This window comes from Pseudorca crassidens, chromosome 20 (assembly GCF_039906515.1).
Source record: "Pseudorca crassidens isolate mPseCra1 chromosome 20, mPseCra1.hap1, whole genome shotgun sequence".
In the NCBI taxonomy this organism is placed as follows: Eukaryota; Metazoa; Chordata; class Mammalia; order Artiodactyla; family Delphinidae; genus Pseudorca; species Pseudorca crassidens.
The window spans coordinates 6,210,774-6,236,605 of record NC_090315.1 but is presented as its reverse complement, the minus strand read 5'-3'; the positions used below and the strand labels follow the sequence as shown (position 1 = coordinate 6,236,605).

The 25,832-nt window shown below is 41.1% G+C and overlaps 2 pseudogenes; one reads left to right on the top strand and one right to left on the bottom strand.

Moving 5' to 3' along the window:
- Positions 1-25,832, bottom strand: part of LOC137214765 (zinc finger protein 665-like) — a 349,647-nt pseudogene that overhangs the window by 252,952 nt on the left and 70,863 nt on the right.
- LOC137214827 (zinc finger protein 677-like) lies at positions 896-24,691 on the top strand (annotated as a pseudogene).

Below are 25,832 nucleotides of genomic sequence, written 5' to 3'. Positions count from 1 at the left end.
ACAGGGAAATTCTGATATTTGATGCCTCCAAGTGAATGGGGAACACAAGAAAAAGTTATGCTCTGAAGGGAAGTATAAAATTGCACATTCCGCACAGGCACAATTTTGCATTTCCTGTCACACTCCAGTTTCCATCACCTACTCTAAAACTCAGGCTGTCGCTTAATTGAAATAAGAAGTTGTAACTGCTCTGCACCTAACCTGGGTCCAGAGGACACCAGACACGTTCAAAGGATCCGAAGTAGAGAAGCAGAGCCTCTCAGGAGAGAAGAGGAACAGACCAGAATCTCCCAGGAGCGGGTCCGAGGGCCAGACCCGGCGTCCGCAGGGCGGCACCACCAGAGACGCGGCCTCCACCCTCCGGAGCGTCCGAGATGCGCCCCTAGGCGGCTCCGCCCCCTGGCCCGGTGGTGCGCATGCGCACGCGCAATTACCTAGCGACGTGGAAGCGGATCCTGCGGTCAGACTGGCGCCCGCGGGTGAGTGAGTCGGTTTTTTGGTTCGTAAGTGCGCTATGCGATCTCCAAGCCCCGCTTCTCCATACCTGGGTTTCGAGGGTGTCCCAGCAAATTAAAACCTCTGAAGGCGGTCGTCTCTCTCGCTCTGAGTCCGCCCCTTTCGCCTGTCGCGGCGTCGCCAGAAGACTCGGTTCGGTCCTGGGAGTCTGGGTCCGGTTCCGGTTAAAATCGTTCTGACGCAGGTACCGGCCCAAACTTTTTGCCTTCAGTCCGTAGAGACACTGACCTCCTGCAGCGACGTTTTCCTAGTCTGACTTCCTTTCTCAAACCTTTGTATGACTCCCGGCTCCCCTCCTTCTCCCCCCGCCCCCCCCGCCCCATTCCGTTAAGTCCTCACTCAGGAGGTGGATCGCCCTTGACCTCCCTCCAGGGAGAGCAGAGACGGAATACAAAGGCAGAAGTATATGCAGTTAGTGAGGCATCAGAACGTTTGGGGAGAAAGAACGACAGGAATTGCAACAGAGATTTCAACAGAGCGAGGCCTAACAGTCTGAGAGGAAGAATAGAGAGGGAGGGAAACAAAATGATGCGTATGAACAGAGAGGAGGAAACACAGAAATGGACACAAAAGGAGAGGAGAGAAACAGAGGACCCAGGGAGACATATACAGGAAACAAAGCGCGTGGTGGTGGAGAAAGCGGGAACCCAAACCCAGGTGAGTATTGAGTTGATTAAATATGGAATATTAAGTTGTGAAATACTAAGTGGTGTCTCTAAGCTAATCTCTTTAACATTTTTTGACATGTTTAAATTATGCAGAAGAGAATGACAGTTGCAAAAGCAGGTGTTTGAGGCGTCTGCATTTTCTAATCATTGCTTCAGATGATAACTCCATTTGCAAGCCCCGTTCTTCCAGAGGGCGGATTCTTAGGTCAGTCAGTTCAGGGTCATTCTCTTCCCTTCTAAGAAATGGGGGGAAGTATTTGTGCCACCACACCGTGCTTTTGTACTGTTGCCTTACTATGGCTCATGTCAATCTTTTTAAGATTTGATATATCCTCACACTTGTTTTAACTTTAATCTCAGAAGCGATTGGGTATGTTTTAAATGTCCAAATTGTTTTCACTCTAAATTTCATTGTTCAGATTATGAGGTTTATACGCTTTCTACTGTATCCTATATTGGAACTATTCTTTGATGTCTGCTAAATAACTTCACTATGCATGTGGTAAGGGTGGTGATCGTCTTTTAACACTCAAAACCTAGTTTAACCAGTTAGTTTAGTACTCAGTAGCTTCTTTCTTCCCTCAGGTGATCTGCTCAATTAGTGAGCTCTGAGTTTAAGTGTCCAACTAAGTAGATTATCCCCCCAAGTCCCCTTTGTCCTTTCTGTGCAGATGTTAACTGATGGGCTGGATTTGTTACTGACCTGGGTTCTTGGACTCTAATCAGTAGAAATTGATAACAGGCCAGACGAAGAATTCAGGCAAAGCTTTATTGGGACTCGTGCTGCGGCACAAGTGAGCGAGAACAAGAAACAGGTGCCCTTGCTCGCCCCCTGATGGGGGGTGGTGGTTTTGCTCTCAGCACCTCAGAAGTGGCAGTTGGGTTTTGGCCTTTTTGTTTCTTATTGTTCATAAGCTGTTTGCCCGAGCTGTGCACGTATGCAGTTATTTTTAGTGCCTTATGGCTTCTTTGTATTCTGTGTTCAGGACACATCTGTCCAGGTGCAGGCACTGTAGTCAGGGGCCCCAGGTTCCAGCCTTTTCTAGATTGATGTGAAACTTTGTTCCCACAGAACCCATGTGTTCATGATGAAGAGATTGTTAGGGCTCATGTCCACGGGTGACCCTCTTTCTTGTTTTTCTGGAGGAATAACTATTTGTAATTTCATATTTTTTGACTATAACGTTTTCTGGAAAAGAGGAATTAAATGTTTGAATTTGATTAAACCATGAAAGAGAAGCTTCTCTTGCTCAGGAATATGAAAGGTAATCTGGAATTAGGACAAACCTTTTCTATTTTTTGTTTTGTTTTGTTTTTTTGTTTTTTTTTTTTTAAACCTTTTCTATTTAAACCTATCCAGGCTGCCACTTGCACCTAGTTCTGTTCATTCAACTCAGACTTCTTCAGGGTAACTTGGTAAAGTTACTCCCCCTCCGAGCCTCAGTGTACCCACCTGTGACATGGAGAAGATAGAGGAGAGCAGTTTGCCTGGTTATAATTGAAATTTTACACATATTCCAGTCCTCCAGCAATTATGGAAAATGCTTAAAAAAGAGGCAGGAGCATAGGCCCAGAGATGGAGGCATACCTTTTTCTCAGCTTGTCTGTATCAGGAGTAAATCATAAGTTTGATTGCATCATCTCTTGGCATTAAATCTTTTATGGTTTCCCATCACCCTCGGGACAAATTGTTCAATATCGCTCCAGCAGGGAGCTCTGGAGCTGGGGTGGCCCCTCCAGAGTTGCTCCCAGTTAACAACAGGGACAAGCTTCCACATCCTGTGCCGACCGGTCGCCGGACGCTGGCTGCCTCCGGAAGAGCAGGAGTTGGAGGAGGCACTGTCCTTTGCATTAGTGCCAAGTGGACAAAGGACGGAGCAGTTGCAGTCAAGTGGGCATTTTGGCAGCAGGGAGGGCTTCCTGAAGAAGTGGGTGACAAGCTCACTAATTGATCTTCGTGTAGAAGTTTATTGTCCCTGTATCCCTCGTGTTAACAGCTGGCAGCAAAGGACTGTCTTTCCCCCACGTTAAGGTTCTCCTTCTGGTAGCTTTGTGGCGGATGCTAGAAGGGGGGTATGTTGGTTGTAAGCATTAAACAGCGTATTTCGCTCCCACAGAATCATCTTACCTGAAGAATCTAACAGGAAATTCAGAGGAGGAGGAAAGAAGAAGGAATGGAGCTTTCACAGGTAAAAGTCATATTCTTTGTTGATTTGTTCTCTCCTTCCTAAAATGACACAGTTTGGGCTCATTAATCTTCTCTGTCTCTGAAATGTCCGATTTACTCACACACAGGGCCTTCCCTCAGTCTCCTCTCACCTCCCTGATTCCATGTCACTGTAACCCAGTGACGGGGAACTTGGGAAGAGCCCCCTTTCAGGTGGTCATCCGTGAAAGGTTTTATGCTCAGGCGTGGATTGGAGATGGGGAGTCGGCTCTGTGGTGTCAGTGAGGTAGGGCAGTGAGGGTTGTGTAGTGCACCCTTCTGGGTGCCCCTTCATCTCCACGTAACCCAGGATGAAAGCGACTACATGTGTAAGTGATGTACTGCTGTGCACAGATACCTGAGGAGGTCTGGGAAGGAAGACTGATATGGGGAGACTTGCTTTGTCAGATTTTATAAGTGTGTTGGAAGTTAAAGAAGTCAGTCAGTGTGTTTCTGGCTCTAAAATATGAACACTTTAAAATAGAATGGGAAGTTTCGAAACAGACCTAAGGAATGGGTAGGGTGTCATCTAACAATAAGCGTTCTTTAAATTATTTACAAAATATTCATCTCACAGAGCCTGTAGTGTTCACATAGGGACTCTCATGCAGCAGGTGTTTTAGATAAAAATGGTTATAATTTAGCCAAGACATAAGAGCAGAACTTTCTGTCATCAGAAAGGCTGGAGGTGAATTATAATTTTACTAGTTCTTGTTCAGTGTTATTTTTTTTGTATTAAACATCTCATGTATATATTTTCATGGTTCAGCTACACACAGCGATGCAGTTTAGAGACTAAGAAGTAAAATATCCCCTTCCCTGTCGCATCTTACACTGTCACTTACTGTCTCCATCAGAAACCACTGTTAATCCCCACTGCAAATCTTACAAAAATGCATTTATATATGGTAGTGTGATTTTAGAAAGTACTCCTTAATAAAATTTTGTTATGGGATTTTATTCTGCACATTTAAATGTTTACATACCATATATCTTAGACTTGTTTTCGTGTTAATACACTTAGAGTTGACTTTCTTTTTTTGTATCCTCATGGAGCATTTTCTTAATGAAGACACATTGGTCCTGTACAGTTTTAACTGTGATAAAATAACAGGTCATAGTGGCTGCTTCTGAGCATGCCGACTTTACTACAGATTTCTAAGAATTTCTCCAGAATCGGAAGCTTGAGCATGATTATCGGGTTAATGATGGTGTTCATAAGGAAGCACAGACACTACAGTTACTAAATAAAGATTTTAAATCAACTGTCTGAATCATACTCAGAGACTTAAGGGGAACCATGGAGAACGAACTAAAGGAAAGTAGGAGAACATTGTGTCAAGAAACAGAAAACATCAATAAAGAGTTAGAGTTAGAAATTCTAGAGCTGAAAAGTACCAAAACTGAAATTTGTAAACAGCAGATTCTAGAGCTCAAAAGTACCAACAGCAGATTGACAATCAGAATAAACAGTTAGTGAACTTGGGGCTTCCCTGGTGGCGCAGTGGTTAAGAATCCACCTGCCAGTGCAGGAGACACAGGTTTGAGTCCTGGTCTGGGAAGAGCCCATATGCTGTGGAGCAGCTAAGCCCATGTGCCACAACTACTGAAGCCCGTGTGCCACAACTGCTGAAGCCCGCGGGCCTAGAGCCGGTGCTCCGCAGCAAGAGAAGCCACCGCAATGAGAAGCCTGCGCACTGCAACCAAGAATAGCCCCCGCTCTCCGCAACTAGAGAAAGCCTGTGCACAGCAACAAAGACCCAATGCAGCCGAAAATAAATAAAATAAATAAATTAAAAAAAAAAAAGAACTAGTGAACTTGAACATAGGTTAATTGGAATTATCCACTGTAAACAGAAGAAAGGTGAACTCCTTTACCTCCTATACCTCAAGAACACCTGTACCTCAAGAACCAAAATACAAAGAATCTAATTATAAAATAGAGGACTTTAATAGACCTTTCTTCATAGAAGATATAGAAGTAATCAACAAGCAAATGAAAAGATGTTCAACGAAATTCGTAAAATGCAAAATCAAAACCACCATGAGATATCATTTTACACACGATAGGATGCCTATAATAAAACAGAAAAGAACAAGTTTTGGTAAAGATGTAGAGAAGTTAGAACCTGATACATTGCTGGTAAAATGTTGTAGCCACTGTGGAAAACAAAACCATGTGACCTAGTGATTCCACTCCAAGATAAATACCAAAAAGAATTGAGAACACGTATTCAAACACATACTTCTACGTGAAACTTCCAGCAGCACTATTAATATTAGAGAAAAGGTGGTTATAACCCAAATGTCCATCAAAGGATGAGTGAATAATCTGTGGTTTACTCATACATTGGAATATTACTCGGCCTCGAAAAGGAAAGCAGTACTGATACCTAACTATAGCATGGCTGAGCCAAAAAAATTATTCACAGTGAAAGAAACCAGACAAAAGGTCACATTTTATACCATCCCAGTTACATGGAAATATCCCAAACAGGTACATCCACTGAGACATTGCATTACTGGTGTCCAGGGACTGAGGCAAATGGGGGAGAAAGAAGCAACTGCTTAATGGGTAAAGGATTTCCTTTGGGGATGATTGAAATATTTTTGAACAAGAAAGATGATGTTGTTCAACATTATAAATGTACTAAGTGCCACTGAATGGTACTTTAAAAATGGTTGACTTTATGTTGTATGCATTTCACCTCGGTTACATAAAGAGAAGCGTAACTTGCTCAAAATTATCTTACATGGATCAGTCAGAACATTCACCCCAGACAAGTCAGTCCTTACACGTGTCTGTTTCTGTAAGTTTGTGTCAAACTCAGAAATCTCTCCTTGTCCACTTGGTGAAATGTGCTTTCCTTTCAGGGACTGTTTACGTCCAAGGATGTGGCCATCGAATTCTCTCAGGAGGAGTGGGAATGCCTGGACCCTGCTCAGAGGACCTTGTACAGGGACGTGATGCTGGAGACCTACAGGAACCTGCTCTCCCTGAGTGAGGATAACTTCTCTCTGGAAGTCGGTAACTATGGGAGCACCTAACATGCTTTTGGATATATTTCCAGAAGTGGTATTGCTGGGTGATATAGTAGTTCTATTTTTAGTTTTTTGAGGAACCTCCATACTGTTTTCCACAGTGGCTGCACCAATTTACATTCCCACCAACATCATAGGAGGGTTCCCTTTTCTCCACATCCTCACCAGCATTTGTTATTTGTGTTCTTTTTGATGATAGCCATTCTGACAGATGTGAGGTGATATCTCATTGTGGTTTTGCTTTGCATTTCCCTGGTGGTTAGCCATGTTGAGCATCTTTTCATGTGCTCATCGGCCATCTTCACTTCCTCTTTGGAAAAATGTCTACTCAGTTCTTATTCTCATTTTTTAATTGAGTTTTATGTTTTTCTTATGTTAAGTTGTATAAGCTGTTTATATATGTTGGATATTATCCCTTATTGGTCATATAACTTGCAAATATTTTGTCCCATTTATTAGGTTGTCTTCATTTTGTTTATGGTTTCCTTTGGTATGCAAAAGCTTTTAAGTTTAATTAGGTCCCTTTGGTTATTTTTGCTTTTATTTCCATTACTTTAGGAGACAGATCCAAAAAAATATTGCTGCAGTTTTTCAAAGAGTGTTCTGCCTATGTTTTCCTCTAGGATTTTTATGGTTTATGGTCTTATATTTAGGTCTTTAATCCATTGTGTGTTTATTTTTGTATATGGTATTAGAGAATGTCCTAATTTCTTTATTTTACATATAGCTGTTCAGTTTGACCACCACTTATTGAAGAGACTGTCTTTTCTCCATTGTATATTCTTCCCTCCTTTGTCATAGTTTAATTGACCATAAGTGCGTGGGTTTATTTATGGGCTCTCTATCTTGTTCCATTGATTGGTGTGTCTGTTTTTTTGTCAGTGCCATACTGTTTTGATGATCTCATAGTATAGTCTGAAGTCAGGGAGCACAATTCCTCCATCGCTGTCCTTTCTCAAAATTGTTTTGGCTATGTGGGGTCTTTTGTGTTTCCATAGAAATGTAAAAAATTTTTGTTCTAGTTCTGTGACAAATGCCATTTGTGCATTGAATCTGTAGATTGTTTTTGGTAGTATGGTCATTTTAAAAATGATTCTTAATATTGATTCTTCCAACCCCAAAACATGGTATATCTTTCCATATGTTTGTGTCATCTTCAGTTTCTTTCATCTGTGTCTTATGGTTTTTGGAGTGCAGGTGTTTTACTTCCTTAGGTATGTTTCTTCCTAAATATTTATCTATTTATTTTTGATGTGATGGTAAATGAGATTGTTTCCTTAGTTTCTTTTTCTGATACTTTGTTGTTAGTGTATAGAAATGGAACAGATTTCTGTATTATTTCTGTATCCTACAACTTTACCAAATTCATTGATGAGCTCTAGTAGTTTTCTGGTGGCATCTTTAGGATTTTCTATATGTAGTATCATGTCATCTGCAAAGCTTGAGAGTTTTACTTCTTTCTTTCCAGTTTCTATTCCTTTTATTTCTTTTTCTTCTCTGATTGCTGTGGCTAGGACTTCCAAAAGTATGTTGAATAAAAGTGGCAAGAGTGGGCATCCTTGTATTGCTCCTGATCTTAGGTGAAATTCTTTCAGCTTTTCACCATTGAGTATGATGCTAGTTGTGGGTTTGTTATATATGGCCTTTATTATGTTGAGGTATGTTCCCTCTGTGTCTGGTTTTTTGAGAGTTTTTATCATAAATGGATGTTGAATTGTGTCAAAAGGTTTTCTAGCATCTGTTGAGATGATCATAAGGTTTTTATTCTTCAGTTTGTTAATTTGTATATCACATTGATTGATTTGCAGATATTGAGAAATCCTCACATCCCTGTGATAAATTTCACTTGATTGTGGTGTATGATCCTTTTAATGTATCGCTGGATTCAGTTTGCTATTATTTTCTTGAGCATTTTGGCATGTATGTTCATCAGTGATATTGGCCTGTAATTTTCTTTTTTCGTGATATCTTTTTCTGGTTGGTGTGAAGGTGATGCTGGCCTCATAGAATGAGTTTGCAAGTGTTCCTTCCTCTGCAATGTTTTGGAATAGTTTCTGAAGGATAGATGTTAACTTTTCTCTAAATGTTTTGTAGAATTCACCTGTGAAGCCATCTAATTCTGGACTTTTGTTCTTTGGGAGTTTTTTTTTCAATAGAAGTGTAGTTGATTTATGAAGTTGTTATTAGTTTCAGGCGTACAGCAGTGGGATTCAGTTATACATATATATATATATATATATAATCTTTTTCAGATTCTTTTCTCTTATAGGTTATTATAAAATATTGAGTATAGTTCTTTTTGCTGTACAGTAGGTCCTTGTTGGTTATCTATTTTATATAGAGTAATGTGTACATGTTAATCCCAAACTCCTAATTTATCTCTCCCCTATCCCCTTTCCCCGTTGGTAACCATAAGTTTGTTTTCTATGTCTGTAAGTCTATTTCTGTTTTGTAAATAAGTTCATTCTTACCATTTTTTAAATTTTTAGATTCCACATATAAGCAATATCATATGATATTTATCTCTGTCTTACTTCACTTAGTATGATAATTCTAAGTCCATCCATGTTGCTACAGATGGCATTATTTTGTTCCTTTTTATTGCTCCATCATGTTCAATTGTATATATACACCACATTTTCTTTATCCATTCATCTGGTGATGGACGTTTAGGTAGCTTCCATGTCTTGGCTATTGTATATAGTGCTGCAGTGAACATTGGGGTGCATGTATCTTTTCTAACTTTGGGAGTTTTTAAATTACTGATTCAGTTTCATTACTGGTAACTGGACTGTTCATATTTTCTATTTCTTCCTGGTTCGATCTTGGGAGATTTTATCTAAGAATTAGTCCATTTCTTCTAGGTTGTCCATTTCATTGGCGTATAGTTGTCTGTAGTAGTCTCTTACGATTCTTTGTATGTCTGTGGTGTCATTTGTAACTTCTCCTTTTTCATTTCTGATTTTATTGATTTGTGCCCTCTCTCTTTTTTTCTTTATGAGTCTGGTTAAAGGTTTATCAATTTTGTCTATGTTTTCAAAGAACTAGCTTTTAGTTTCATTGATCTTTTCTATTTTTTTTTTTAGTGTCTGTTTCATTTATTTCTTCAAATACATTTTCAATCCCCTTTTCTCTTTTCCTTCTGGGATCCCTATTATGCAGATATTGGCATGCTTTATATTATCCCATAGGTCTCATATATTGCTTTCATTTTTTTTCATTTGTCTTTCTGCTCTGCTGGTTGGATGATTTCCGTTATTCTATCATCCAGGTCACTTATTCGTTCTTCTGCATTACTCATTTTGCTCTTTGTTGCCTTTACCTCAGCTTTCATCTTGGCAAATGAATATTCTAATGTTACTTGGTTCCTCTGTATAGTTTCTAGTTACATTTTACAGTAATCTGCCTTTGTGTCGATAGCCTTTCTTAATTCCTTCCTATTTTTATTATCTTCTTTTTGAATTTGGAGCCTGTTACACTGGAGAGGTTGGTTTCACTGTTTGTTCTTTCAGGGGAATTCTCTTGATCTTGGAATTGGAAGTGGTTCCTCTGATTCTTCATTTTACCTATATTTCTCTCACCCTGTGATTGAAGGAGATAAGTTATCTATTACTACCATGATCTTGGAGGGCCGTTTTTCTGTGAGAGCATCCTTGTGTAGCCTGCATGAGTGTGATGTTTTTGGTGCCAGGGCTGATTTCAGCGTGCATGCCTGCCACGTCCTTCTTCAGTGTGTGCTGTTTATTATCCCCGTGATAGGTGGTGTGACTAGTGCTGTGGGGACCAGAGCCTGCGCTGGATGTGGAGCAGGACCTCCTCTTTGCTCTGTATTTGTCTCAGCCCTCTTGGGGGCAGGGTGCTCCCCAGTTGTTGGAGTAGCAGCTCCCATATCTGTCTCTGAGCTTCAGGGTGAGGTAGGCCAGGCTGGAGTACTGCTGCTGGGAGAGGAGCCGCTGAGTATTCCTCCGCAGGAGCTGTCCACTGACGAGTATGCTCTGTGGTGCTGCCTGTCACCCGTTGTTCGGGTTCACAGAGTACACTCTTGTTGGCATTTCCCTCGGCCCCACCTCAGCCGTGTGAATGCCAGCAGTTGGCCCTGGTGACCCTCAGGCTCTGTGTTCATAAAGTCACCAGCGAAGATCTGTTAAGTGCAGATCCACTAAAGTCATGTGCCGGTACCACAGTAGTCGCCCTTCTGGACCCAGTGCAGGAGGTGCAGAAGTAGCCTAGACCTCAGCCCTGCCTCTCCATGCACGCACCCGCAAAGCCCAAAGCTGCTAACACTGGACCTGTTCCAGCCACGGGAGCACCCGTAACGCTCTTGGGTGTCCTGCAGACGCTGAGTTTACAAAACTGGTGGGGCTGCAGCTGCAGAGTAAATCTGCGGATTGCATAGCTGCAGAGAGTGGGCTCAGATTTCAGTCCTGTTTCCTAAATCTCATGGCCCCTGGGGATTGGCTCTGATTTCAGCCTTACCTCTGCACATGGGTAACACGCTGGTGCTTCCGTGCTCCGAGAGCTCATAGAGGTGGAGTTGCACCTGCTGTGAGCTTGCCAAGAGTTAGGCTGCCATGGCAGGGGCCTTTCCCCTCCCCTTCATATACCCGTTAACAGTGGCACTTCTGTGGCAGGCCCTGGTTCCGTCTGTATACACCCCCAGTTGTGGCACGTACCACACTCCAGTCCCTGCAGCCTGTCTCCGTGCAGCCAACTGCAGTCCACTCCCTGGGTCTGTCTTCTGAAGCTCAGGTTTCAGCACCCAGTCACCTCGTGCACCAGCAGACATGCATCGTGGCCTGGGGAATGCAGTGAGGTGGCATGGATCGTCGGTGCTGGCTTTGTTCTGCCTGCCACGGGCTGGTTGGTGCGCACCCCTCTGAGCCTCTGAAGCTGTCTGTCTGTCCCAGCTGATATCCCAGTCAGTCAAGGGGTTCCCAGGGTGAGGGAACATTTCCTCTTTCACATCTCCCTCCCAGGGTTGCAGGTGCTGTTCCGATTCCTTCTTTTCTTTTTTTCTTTCTTTTCATCCCACCTGGTTACGTGGTGATATTTCTTGCAATTTTTTTGTTTTTTTGGCCAGCATGTGCAGCATGCGGGATCTTAGTTCCCTGACCAGGGCTAGAACCCGTGCCCCCTGCAGTAGGAGGGCAGAGTCTTAACCACTGGACTGCCAGGGAAGTCCCTTTTTTGCAATTTTGGTTGTCTGAGATCTTCTGCCAGCATTCACTAGCTATTCTGTGAGACTTGTTCCACATGTTGATGTGTTTGTGGTAGGAGGTGAGCTCCACGTCCTTCTATTCTATCATCTTGGTTCCTTCTCTTTTCTCTTGTCTTTTTTAGTCTCCATTTTATTTATTTCTGCTCTGATTTTTATTATTTCTTTTCTTCTACTAAGTTTTGGTTTTGTTTCTTTTTCTTTCTCTAGTTACTTTAGGTGTAAGTTTAGGTTGTTTGAGATTTTTCTTCTTTCCTGGGGTAAGCTTGTATTGCTATAAACTTCCCTCTTGGAACTGCTTTTACTGTGTCCCATAGGTTTTGGATCATCGTGTTTTTGTTCTCATTTCCCTCTAGGTATTTTTTATTTCCTCTTTGATTTCTTCAGTGATCCATTGGTTGTTCAGTAGCATATTGTTTAGCCTCCATGTCTGCGTTGTTTGCAGTTTTTTTCGTTGCAGTTGATTTCTAGTCTGTGTTGTGGTTAGAAAAGATGCTTAATATGAAGTCAGTCTCTTTAAATTTACCAGGTCTTGTTTTTTGGACTGCCTTGTGATCTATCCATGGGGAATGTTCCATGCATACTTAAAAAGAGTGTCTATTCTGCTGCTTTTGGATGGAGTGCTCTTTCTATATCAGTTAAGTCCATTTAGTCTAATACGTTATTTAAGGCCTGTGCTTCCTGATTGATTTTCTGTCTGCATGACCTGTCCATTGATATAAGTGGGGTGTTAAAGTCCTCTACTATTGTTACTGTCGATTTCTTCTTTTATGTCTGTTAATATTTGCCTTACATATTTAGGTACTCCTATGTTGGGTGCATATGTAATTGTTATATCTTCTAGGATTGATCCCTTGATCATTATGTCATGTCCTTTTTTGTCTCTTTTAACAGTCTTTATTTTAAAGTCTATTTTGTCTGATATAAGAATTGGGATTCTGGCTTTCTCTTGATTTCCATTTGTATGGAATACCTTTTTCCATCCCCTCGCTTTCAGTCTCTGTGTTTCTCTAGATCTAAAGTGAGTCTCTTGTGGGTAGCGTATATACAGGTCTTGTTTTTGTATCCATTCATGCACTTTATCTCTTTTAGTTGGAGCATTTATTCCATTTACATTTGAGGTAATTATCGATATGTATATTCTTACTGCTGTTTTATTAATTATTTTGGATTTGTCTTTGTAGGCCATTTTTTCCCTTTCTTCTGTTCTCCTGCAATTTGAAGACTATCTTTAGTGTTATATTTGGATTCCTTTTTCTTTTTTGTGTGTGTTATCTGTTGTAGATGTTTGGTTTGCAATGGCCATGAGGCTTTTGTACAGCAGGCTCCATGTACGTGATGGTTTTAAGCTGCTGAGCTCTTAATCTCAAATGCATTTTAACAGCCCTGCATTTATACTCTACTCCTCATGATTACTGTTTTCGATACCATATATATATATTTTAAATTTATTTATTTTTATTTATTTACTTTTGGCTGCATTGGGTCTTCGTTGCTGTGCGCGGGCTTTCTCTAGTTGCAGGGAGCGGGGGCTACTCTTCGCTGCAGTGTGCGGGCTTCTCATTGTGGTGGCTTCTTTTGTTGCGGAGCACAGGCTCTAGGCGCATGGGCTTCAGTACTTGTGGCATGCAGGCTTAGTAGTTGTGGCTCACGGGCTCTAGAGTGCAGGCTCAGTAGTTGTGGTGCACGGGCTTAGTTGCTCCACGGTATGTGGGATCTTCCCGGACCAGGGCTTGAACCTGTGTCGCCTGCATCGCCAGGTGGATTCTTAGCCACTGCGCCACCAGGGAAGTCCCTGATAGCATATTTTACATCTAATTGTTTTTTTGTGTATCCCTTAACTGCTTATTTTGGATATAGCTGATTTTACTACTTTTGTCTTTTTGCCTCCGTGCTAGCTTTGTGTGTGGATGATTTCCTGCATTTACTGTATGTTTGCCTTTACTGGTGAGCTTTTTCATTTCATAATTTTCTTGTTTCTAGTTGTGGTCGATGCTGACGTTTTAAAAGTCTATTGTTATTTGTTTTGTTCAAGCCACTGATACTTTAGTCTTGTAAATTTCATTGTTATAAATGACCTTCATTTTTTTTATTCAATCATTAGTTCCATATTTTTTATGATATTCTTTTTTAAAATAATTTATTTATTTTATGTATTTTGTTTGTGGCTGTGTTGGGTCTTCATTGCTGCACGCGGGCTTTTATCTGGTTGCGGCGAGCGAGCACTACTCTTCGTTGCAGTGCACTACTCTTCGTTGTGGTGCGTGGGCTTCTCGTCGCGGTGGCTTGTCTTGTTGTGGACCATGGGCTCTAGGCGCATGCCTTAATAGTTGGCACACAGGCTCTGTAGTTGTGGTTTATAGGCTCTAGAGTGCAGGCTCAGTAGTTGTGGCACACAGGCTTAGTTGATCCATGGCATGTGGGATCTTCCCAGGCTGGGGCTCGAACTCGTGTCCCCTGCATTGGCAGGTAGATTCTTAATCACTGTGCCACCAGGGAAGCTCTATGGTATTCTTAGTGTTGTTTGTTTTATACCTACAATTTGGGGTTGTGGACTCATGAATAAATATCTTTTTTTATATTTTACAGGATTTCTTAATCTTGAGTGTTTATGACTTAACATTTCTTTCCCCAAAAGCTGTATAACCTCTAGAAATTTTTGAAAAACTAGTCTGAGCTATTCCTCTTACTCTGTTTCATATTCGTTAGTACCTGCTATGAACACATACACCTTCTTTTAATAGACTGTTTTTTTTAAGGAGTTTTAAGTTCACGGAAACATTGAATGGAAGTTATAGAGAGTTTCCGTGCATTTTCTACCCCAGACATGCAGGCCCTCCCCAGTGATCAGTACCCGACTCGAGAGTGGTATGTTTGTTATCACTGATGAACCTGCACTGACACAAATTAACACGTCAAAGTCCATATTTATGTTAGAGTTCACTCTTGCTGTTGTACATTCTATAGGTTTAGACATATACTGACATGTTTGTAGCATAATAGTACCATAAAAGGTAATTTCATTATTTAAAAATACTCTGCTCTACCTATTCATCTCTCCCTCCCTCCCAAAGTGCAGTTGCTTGGTTATGTGGTAATTTTCTGTTTAATCTTTTGAGAAACCCCCAGACTGTTTTCCAAAGCAGCTGTACCATTTGACGTTTCCACCAGGAGTGAGTGTATGAATTTTTCAGTTTCTCCCCATCTTCACCAACACTTGTTATTGTCTCTTTGATTACAGCCATTTAAGGGGTGTGGAGCTGTATCTCATTCTGGTTTTGATTTGCATTTCCCTATTGAATAATTATGTTAAACATCTGTTTTTTGTGTGTTTATTGGATATTTTTCTATATTCTTTGGAGAAATATCTGCTCAGATCCTTTGTCCATTTTTAAATTGGGCTATTTGTCTTTCTATTGAGTGTAAAAAGTTCTTTATATCTTCTAAATATAAGTGCCTTGTCAGATATATATATACGTATATATATATGGTTGGCAAGTATTTTTTATATTCTGTATGTTTCCTGTTCACTTTTAGGGTGCAGAGGTTTAAAGGCTGCAGGAGATATTATTTATTTAGATTTTTTTTTTGTATACGAGGTTTCTGTAGTATCCACAGTTAACAGTCCCAAAATGGATTTTCATGACTGGGAGGCCTTCAGGTTAGCCATATGAATTCCTGAGTCTTAACTTTCTGGGATGAAAGGTGCTTAGGCCCACTTGGGAGTGCTTTCGTTTCAACTAATATCAACCTGCCTGCAGCCTCTGAGAACTGTGTTTGCAGAAATAATCATGTTGGTCACAACACCCATGCTGCTCTCCTTAGATCCCGCCATGGCTGCTCTCTACTGGCCACATTCATCTTGGCTTTACATTTCCTGTTCACAAAAGTAATTTTCAACATATAATACCTATTTGACCAAGATAAAAATGTTTCACTCCCAGAAACCTTGGTCTAGGGGGCACAGTGTCACCTCATTTGACAGGAAAGCCACCTTCCATTGACTTAATCCTTTGGGAAGATGATAGTGTCTTAGTTGATCCTTTTCCTAATATCTGTCTAATAAAGTGGAGCTAAAGTGTATTTGTTTCTTTTTTGTCCATCCTGGCTTGTTACCAGGATGCATTTAGTAGGAAAATTCATGATGTGGATAATGCCAAAAAGTGAAAATTCAAAAATTAGATGTAGTTTGCTTTAAATACAGCACTGGTGATTGATATCTGTAATTAGCTTTTCTGTAAAAAACAAACAAAAATGCATCATTTATTATAAATACGTTTTTTGAATTCCTAGGGTATAGAAAATAGAAAGCAGCACATTAACAACTTTTTAAAAACTGTTTGATCCCCTTTGTCCATTTTTCCCAACCTCCCCACCCCACGCCTTAGTTAACTAGAAATCTGTTCTGTGTCCTTAGGTTTGTTTTTTTTTTTTTTTTTAAGATTACACATGTAAGAGAAATCTTAAGGTATTTGTCTTTCTGCATGTCACTTCAGGTAGCATAATGCCCTTTTTTGTGGTACGCGGGCCTCTCACCGTTGTGGCCTCTCCCGTTGCGGAGCACAGGCTCCGGATGCGCAGGCTCAGCGGCCATGGCTCACGGGCCCAGCCGCTCTGCGGCATGTGGGATCTTCCTGGACCGGGGCACGAACCCGTGTCCCCTGCATCAGCAGGCGGACTCTCAACCACTGCGCCACCAGGGAAGCCCAAGATTTCATTCTTTTTAATGGCTGAATAATATTACATTGTGTATAGATACACATCTCACAGTTTCTTTATCCATTTATTTTTTTATGGACACTTAGGTTGTTTACTCATCTGTTGTAAATAATGCTGCAGTGGGACTTCCTCATGGTCCAGTGGTTAAGACTCAGTGCTCCCAATGCAGGTGACCTGGGTTCAATCCCTGGTCAGGGAACTAGATCCCGCATGCTGCAACTAAAGGAGCCTGCATGCTCACAACGAAAGATCCCACATGCCACAACGAAGGTCCCGCGTGCTGCAACTAAGACCCGGCGTAGACAAATAAATATTTTTTTAAAAATGCTGCAGTGGGGCTTCCCTGGTGGCGCAGTGGTTGAGAGTCCGCCTGCCGATGCAGGGGACACAGGTTCGTGCCCCGGTCCGGGAAGATCCCACATGCCGCAGAGCGGCTAGGCCCGTGAGCCATGGCCACTGAGCCTGCGCGTCCGGAGCCTGTGCTCCGCAACAGGAGAGGCCACAACAGTGAGAGGCCCGTGTACCGCAAAAAAAAAAAAAAAATGCTGCAATGAACCAGGAGATGCATATATCTTTTTAAGATAGTGTTTTCATTTTCTTCATGTAAATACCCAGAAGTGGAATTGCTGGATATTATGTTAGTTCTGTTTTATTTATTTGAGGAACATCTGTATTGTTTTCCATGGTGTCTGCACCGATTTACATTCCCACTAACGGAGCACAAGGGTTCCCTTTTCTCCACATCCTTGCCAGCACTTGTTATTTCTTATTTTATTTTATTTTTTTTAAATAAAAGTCATTCTAAGAATTGTGAGGTGATATCTCATTGTGGTTTTAATTTTCATTCCCCTGATGATGAATGAAGTTCAGCGTCTTTTCATGTATCTGTTGGCCATCTGTATGATTTCTTTGGAAGAAAGTATGTTTGGATCTTCTGCCTAATTTTTAATCAGAATTTTTGTTGTTTTTGTTGTTGAGTTGTGAGTTCATTATACATTTTAGATATTAAGTCCCTTATCAAATATATGATTTGCAAATATTTTCTCCCAACCTTTAGGTTGCCTTTGCATTTTGTTGATAGATTCCATTGTTGTCCACAAACTTCTTAGATTGATGTAGACCTACTTGTTTATTTTATTTTATTTTTTTTTTAAATATTTATTTTACTTATTATTATTATTTTTGTCTGCGTTGGGTCTTCATTGCTGCACACGGGCCTTCTCTAGTTGCAGTGAGCAGGGGCTACTCTTCGCTGTGCTGCGCAGGCTTCTCATTGCAGTGCCTTCTCTTGTTGCAGAGCACGGGTTCTAGGTGCGTGGGCTTCAGTAGTTGTGGCACGAGGGCTCAGTAGTTGTGGCTCGGGGCTCTAGAGAGCAGGCTCAGTAGTTGTGGCGCACAGGTTTAGTTGCTCCACAGCATGTGGGATCTTCCCGGACCAGGTCTTGAACCCGTGTCCCCTGCATTGGCAGGCGGATTCTTAACCACTGTGCCACCAGGGAAGCCCCTACTTGTTTATTTTTGTTTCTTTTGCTTTTACTTTTGATTTCAGATTCAAAAAATCATTGACAAGATATCAAGGAGCTTTCTTTGTTTTCTTCTAGAAGTTTGTTTTTCAGGTGTTACACTCAAGTATTTATTTCTGTTTTGAGTTAATTTATGCATATAGTGTAAGATAGTGGTCCAGTTTCATTCTTTTGTATGTGCCTTTCAGTTTTCTCAATACTAATTATTGATGACACTGTCCTTTCCCTCTTGCATATTCTTGGCTCCTTTGTTGTGAATTTATTGATTGAATATGCATGGGTTTATTTCTGGGCTTTCTATTCTCTTCAATTGACTGTTTGTTTGTTTGTTTTTTTTTTTGTGGTATCCGGGCCTCCCACCGCTGTGGCCTCTCCCGTCGTGGAGCACAGGCTCCGGACGCGCAGGCCCAGCAGCCATGGCTCACGGGACCAGCCGCTACGCAGCACGTGGGATCCTCCTGGACGGGGGCACGAACCCGCATCCCCAACATGGGCAGGCGGACTCCCAACCACTGCACCACCAGGGAAGCCCCTATGTGTCTGTGTTAAGGCCAATAGCATGCTGTTTTGATTATGATACTTCGTAACATCATTTGAAATCAGGGAATGTGATGCCTTCACCTTTTTTATTCTTTTTCAAGATTGCTTTGGCTATTTGGTGTCTTTCTGATTCCATACAAATTTTAGGATTATTCGTTCTATTTCATGTGCATGTTTTTGCATGCAGAGAAGTTTTTGGCTCATTTGTGTAACTTCCAGGTGGTGTGATTGCTAGATCATATTCAAGATTATGTTAGTTTTGTAAGAAACCACAAACTCTTCCAAAGTGGCTCTACCATTTGGCATTTTCATCAGTAATGCATGAAAGTTTTTGCTGCTCCACGTCATTTCTAATGTTTGGTGTTTTCCATATTTTGGATTTTGGCCATTGTCCTAGGTGTTTAATGGTATCACATTTGTTTTAACACATATTTTCCTCAATTAAATCTATGGCATTTTATAAATAGAGAATTTTTCATATCTTCAGAACATACTTTTAAAATGTAGTTATTGTCTTAGCCACAGAGATAACATTCAATTGACTTGCCAGAGTTTTCTACAAGTAAGTTTTTAAAAAATATTTATTTATTTATTTGGCTGCACTGGGACTTACTTGCAGCATGCTGGATCTTCATTGCTGTGTGCAAGATCTCCGTTGCAGCATGTGGGATCTTTTTACTTGTGGCATGCAGGCTCCTAGCTGCAGCATGGGTGGATCTAGTCCCTGAATTGGGATCGAACCTGGGCCCCCTGCATTGGGAGCATAGAGTCTTAACCACTGGATCACCAGGGAAGTCCCTATAAATAAGTTTTGATTTCTATTTTAATTTCAATGTTTTGGGATTTTTGCTACAAATAATTTATTCTAATAATTATTCTCCCTGTCTAGATTCTTCTTGCACATCATGGTATACTAATATTTAAATATCTCATTTTATTTAAGGAAGTAGGTAATTTTTGTACACTCCATGGTTTCCTCATTATCATCGCTTCTAACACTTACTGTTTCCCAGAAATTTTCTTACATTCTTTGTACTACATATTTCTAGGAAGCCTCTTTTTTCCCAGTTGTCTTTACAGTTTTATCAAAAGTCACCTGGTCCTTGTTGATATACATCCTATTATCGTCCTGTTCTTCAGGCTGTTAATTGGCTGCTTATGTTGTCAACCACATCTTTGCACATAGAACTCTGCCATGGATCAACATGGCACTCGCAGAATTGTTTCTATGCTTAAACCCTGCTGTGAACAACACTTGTCCATACAAATCATTCTGTGCTCTGGGTCATTTAGTAATGCTCCTTCAGGGTACCGTTTTCTGTTGCTGTTTCTGAAGTCAGAATTCATTACTTTTGGGGACTTCCTTGGTGGTGCAGTAGTTAAGAATCCGCCTGCCAATGCAGGGGACATGGGTTCGATCCCTGGTCCGGGAAGATCTCACATGAGGCAGAGCAACTAAGCCCGTGCACCACAACTACTGAGCCTGCGCTTTAGAGCCCACGAGCCACAACTGCTGAGCCCTTGTGCCACAACTACTGAAGCCCACAAGCCTAGAGCCCGTGCTCTGAAACAAGAGAAGCCACCACAATGAGAAGCCCACACACTGCAATGAAGAGTAGCCGCCGCTTGCCGCAGCTAGAGAAAGCCCGCATGCAGCAACCAAGACCCAACACAGCCAAAAAAATAAATAAATCTATTTTTTAAAAAATTCATTACTTTTGGATAAGTACATGTTATTTTCTATTGATTCATTATAAGAGTAAGTATTATCTATAGTAATAAAAATAGTAAGAGCACTTCTCATCTGATGTCTCTTAGATATTTGGGATTATAATGTTAAAAGATCCAAAGATGTGATTTCAAATACTTTAAACAATTCCAGCAAAAGAGATTCTATTACTTTTATTAAAAAAATCTCTTTTTTTAAGAGATTCTGTTACTTTGTTATATCTATAACAAAGATATTTGCACTGAAAATTCATGCTAAAATTGATATTCTATTTTAAAAATATATAATGTAGTTCACAAGTTATTCTTACCAAATATAATCACATCCACAAAGAGTTTAAACGTTGGCAAAACCCTCCTGTTAGCTTTGTTTCCACCAGTCAGCCTGTCACCCCTGCCAAGAGATCATCATCCAGCAACCATGATTATCCTCCATTGCTGTAGCCTTGAGAGGGTTTTATTGCATCCACATGTGTTCATTCATTCTCCAGGGTTTGCTTTTAGGTCCCGCAAAGAACATTCTTGTACATATCTTCCGGAACAAATAATATATGCCCAGGAATGGAATTTGTGGGATACTCAGCTTGATCATGTTTAGAGCAAATATTGGAATAGATGTAAACCTACAGTCTTCCCATAACAGCACTCTCTGTCTTCCTAATATCTTCCACATTTCCTTCATACCAACAATAGAGTTTCCATAGAATGAGTCATGTTTATGCTTCTTGCTACCACAGTTCTTTTCCCAAGGTTAGGCTTTCATCTGCTGCAGTACAGTCCTCTTCCCATAGATTTGCAAGCACAAGCAGTGCTCCCACATTGCCCACTACTTCACTCTTGCTTTGTTAAATCGCAGTCCTGGCCTTCCCTCAGATTTTCTTGGTCTAAGTGAACTCTATTGGTACTTCTTAGTACTGTGTCAATATTTAGCACTTGGGCTCCCCAGTTCCCATAAGACCACACCCCTCCCCATACCCCACACACTGCATAAGGAAGGACCCCTACTGGCACACAGTACAGTTTGCTCAGATCAGCGACTCGGTCTGGTCACTGTGTACATCAACATGTGCTGGACGTGACTCCTATCATCTGGGAATGGTAGAACAGTCACAGTATAAGTGACACAACTCACTGCCCTTATCTTCCTAGAAACATTTCTAAGAAACTGGTATTACCTGGGACCTCTTAAAATCTGTACTGCCTGGATGGGCGGTGCTGCTTAATACATATGAACATGTCAATGTTATTCTGCACATCCAGGTTCAAACCTTGGCCTTTGAATTTCCTTTCTGAGTTAGGGATAGATGTGTAAGCATTTTGGGTCCTTTATTTTTATTTATTTAGGCTGCATTGGGTCTTAGTTTTGGCATGTGGGATCTTTGTTGCAGGATGTAGGCTCTTAGTTGTGGCATGCGGACTTCTCACTTGGCGGCCTGCAGACTCAGTTGCAGCATGCGAGATCTCAGTTGCGGCATGTGCACTTCTCAGTTGTGGCATGTGGACTCTTAGTTGTGGCATGCGTGCGGGATCTGGTTCCTCGACTGGGGATCGAACCTGGGTCCCCTGCATTGGGAGCATGACATCTTACCCACTGGACCACCAGGGAAGTCCCAGTGTCCTTTATTCTTGTTTCTACTTTTTTTTTTTTAAGGACATGCCACGTGACATGCAGGATTTTAGTTCCCTGACCAGGGATCGAACGCATGCCCCCTGCATTGGGAGCATGGAGCCTTAACCCCTGGACTGTCAGGGAAGTCCCAGGCGCTTTATTTTTCTATGAAAATGTGTGATAATTTAGCTCAAGAATAATTAATTAATGCTGTTATGGGGTTTGAAATATTGCATGGCATATAGTAAGGGCTGTAAAGTTACCTTTAGTTAATAACATATGTCATTTTTTTGGTCATATTTATTATGAGATTGACCTTGGCTTACATTATATTTTGGCTGTTGTCTTTTTGTAATTTTTTTCCGTACAAATGTTCTCTCTGACTTTAGATAACAAAATTTCAAAGCATGGATTATATACTATATATACATATATTTTTGCCATATAACTATAATTAAGTGATAGTAGGTAGTTGAACTATGTACTGGCTGTTACAGAACTGCAGGCTTGACATCATGATTGAGATTTCAGACAGTTTTCCCTAATTCTTAAATTTCATACATATGTGTGTTGACCTGAAGCTGATGTTTCAAAATTCAGTGCTTATCAAGATATTTTTTAATTTTTCCTATCGTGTGTTCCTTCTGGAATGAAAATTCTTTGTTTTTTTTTTGTTTTTGTTTTGGTGCTTACTCAAATCTTTTAAATTCCAGAGACTATTATTTTGTTTTGTTTTTTTTGCGGTACGTGGGCCTCTCACTGTTGTGGCCTCTCCCGTTGCGGAGCACAGGCTCCGGACGCGCAGGCTCAGCGGCCATGGCTCACGGGCCCAGCCGCTCTGTGGCATGTAGGATCTTCCCGGACCGGGGCACGATCCCGTGTCCCCTGCATCGGCAGGCGGACTGCGCCACCAGGGAAGCCCCAGAGACTATTATTTTGTATAACGGTGGTTACTTACTAACTTACCTGCTAGATTTATCATGGTTTACAAAAATGTTTTATCAAGTATTGTTTTGATGTACAGATTCGTAAAAATATTTTTTCTTGCATCATATTCATGTTATTAAACATTATTATAAATTTAAGGATTAGGGAAGACAGTCTCAAATCTCAATTTTGATTTTATGCTTCCACTTCTATAAGCCAGTACGTATCAATAGATAAGCTTTCTAATTATGGAGGATCATTTAATTATCCAGTTATCTGGCAAAAAATATGTGTAGTACATTGTGTGTGTGCTTGAAATTTAATTATCTAAGATCAGAGAAAACATTAATATGGGAAAATGTATAAAAAGAAAACTAAAAAAAACTATATCACAGTAGTGTTTGAAGACCATGCTTGAAGAATTTCTGTGTTCATTGTATTATTTTTTGTATAATTATCTAATTCAACATAAAATATTTTCCAACTCTATATAATAGGAAGCCATTCTGCTGGATTTGCAATCAAGGAGTTATCACCAAGAGAGGACATTACTAAAGGAGAATTAGGTCATCTAGTGACATTAGAAAGAAGTAAAAGTCATGGCATCAAGGATTTTGACCTCAAGGAAGTCTGTGCAGATGTGCAGGAGTGTGAGAGTGAGTGGGGATGTGATGCAAGAAATGACAAGAACTTTTGACCCATAACAAAAATCTCACTCATGGAGAAGATCACGATAAGAAGTCCTTAATTAATCTTCCTCAGAGTGTTTCTGTAAGAAGTAATGCACGTGAATATTCCACGCACGACAAGCCATCCATAAGAAGTTCGTTAACAACGAAGAATAACGTCGGCGCTGCTAGAAACAGAGATCTCAAGTGTTTGGAAAGTAGACCTGGAGTGAGGCTGCAGGCCCAGGCGGCTCAGCCGCAGAGATGTGCAGCTGAGGAGAAAGTGTATGCGTGCGGTCAAGCTGAGAAGCCCGTCAGCAGTGGTTCCTCAGTTTCACCGCTTCACAGAGTTCCTCCTAGTGTGGAAAACACGTTGTCACCTGCGCAGCACAGGAGAACACACACTCGAGAAAAATCTTACAGCTGTAATGACTGTGGGAAGGCTTTTAGCAAAAGCTCAAACCTCAGGAATCACAGGAGAATTCATTCTGGACAGAAACCTTACAGATGCAGTGAGTGTGGCGAAGCCTTTAACCAGTGTTCTAATCTCACTACACATCAGAGAGTGCATACAGGAGAGAAACCTTACAAATGTCCTGAGTGTGGCAAGGTCTTTAGTCGAAATTCACACCTTGCAAATCATCAGAGAATGCACACCGGGGAGAAACCATATAAATGTCGTGAGTGTGGCAAGGCCTTTACCCAGTTTTCACACCTTAGTAGACATCAGAAAATGCATGCTGGGGAGGAGCCACAGATGTTACGAGTGTGGCAAGCATTTTACGCAGCGTTCAAACCTTCTGGCACCCCAGAGAATTCATACAGGAGCAAAACCTTCTACATGTAATACGTGTGATAAGGCTTCTATTGAACGGTCACAACTTTGGGGTCACGAGAGAACTCACACTGGAGAGAAACCTTACAGATGCGATGAGTGTGGCAGAGCCCTCACAAGACATTCACATCTTACTAACATAAAACAATCCACACTGGAGAGAAACCTCACAAATGTAACGAGAGCGGCAAAGCTCATACTCAATATGCAAGCCTCACCAGGCATCTGAACATACATACTGAAAACGAACGTAAGCCTCACACATGTGGTAATGCTAGCATTCAAAATTCAAAAGTTTAGGGATCATCCGATTTCATAGTAGAAAGGAACTTTAAAAATAAAACGATTCAGACAAAATTTATGCGTGTATTCAAGCCTTACTCAACATATGGGACTCTATCAGGGAGAAAGAACACATACAGATGGCCAGCAGGCGCATGAAAAGGTGCTCAGAATCACTAATCATCAGGGAAGTGCAAATAAAAAGCTCAACGAGGGCTTCCCTGGTGGCACAGTGGTTGAGAGTCCGCCTGCCGATGCAGGGGACACGGGTTCGTGCCCCGGTCCAGGAAGATCCCACATGAGCAGAGCGGCTGGGCCCGTGAGCCATGGCCGCTGAGCCTGTGCGTCCGGAGCCTGTGCTCCGCAACGGGAGAGGCCACAACAGTGAGAGGCCTGTGTACTGCAAAAAAAAAAAAAAAAGCTCAACGAGATATCACCTCACACCAGTTTCCGATGGCTGTCATCAGAGAGACAATAACAAGCATTGGCAGTGGTGTGAAGGAAAGGGAACCCTGTGCACTGTTAGTGGGATTGTAAATTGGTGCAACATTTATGGAAAACAGTATAGAAGCTCCTCAGAAATTAAAAAAAAAAAAAAAACCAATGAAAACTAACCTGTTATATGAGCCAAGTATTGCCCTTCTGGCTCTTTGCTGGAAGAAACGGAAAACACTAATTTGAGAAGATACAGGCACTTGAATATTCATTGTAGCATTATTTCCAGTAGCCAAGACATGGAAGCAACCTAAGCGTCCATCAATAGATGAATGCTTAGAGGAGATACAGCGTGTGTGACACACACACACACACACACACACACACACACACATACACAGAGGAATCTTACTCAGCCATAAAGAAATCCAGCCATTCACAACAACATGGATGGATCTAGAGGATATTACACTAAGTGAAATAAGTTAGACATAGAAAGACAAATACTGCGTTATCTACTTATATGTGGAATCTAAGAAAAAAAAACAAAAGAGAATGAAGACAGGTTCACAGATATGAAGGACAAATGTGTGGTTGTTGCCAGAAGGAAGGGCGGTGGGGCGGTGGGTAAACTAGGTGAAGGGGATTAAGACGTACAAACCTCTGGGTATTTAGATAAGTCATGGGGATGTCATATCCAACGTTAGGAACATGTTAAAAAATATTGCAGTAACTGAGGACAGATGGCTACACATATCGTTGTTATCATTTCATAAAGTAAACGTTACCTCGTGTGTAGTACAGCCGAAACGAACAATGTTATAATCAATTATATTTCAATAAAAAGAGACTCTACCGTAGAGAGAAACCGTATAAAACTAATGTATGTGATCTTTAATATTTACTCAATTGAATTTTT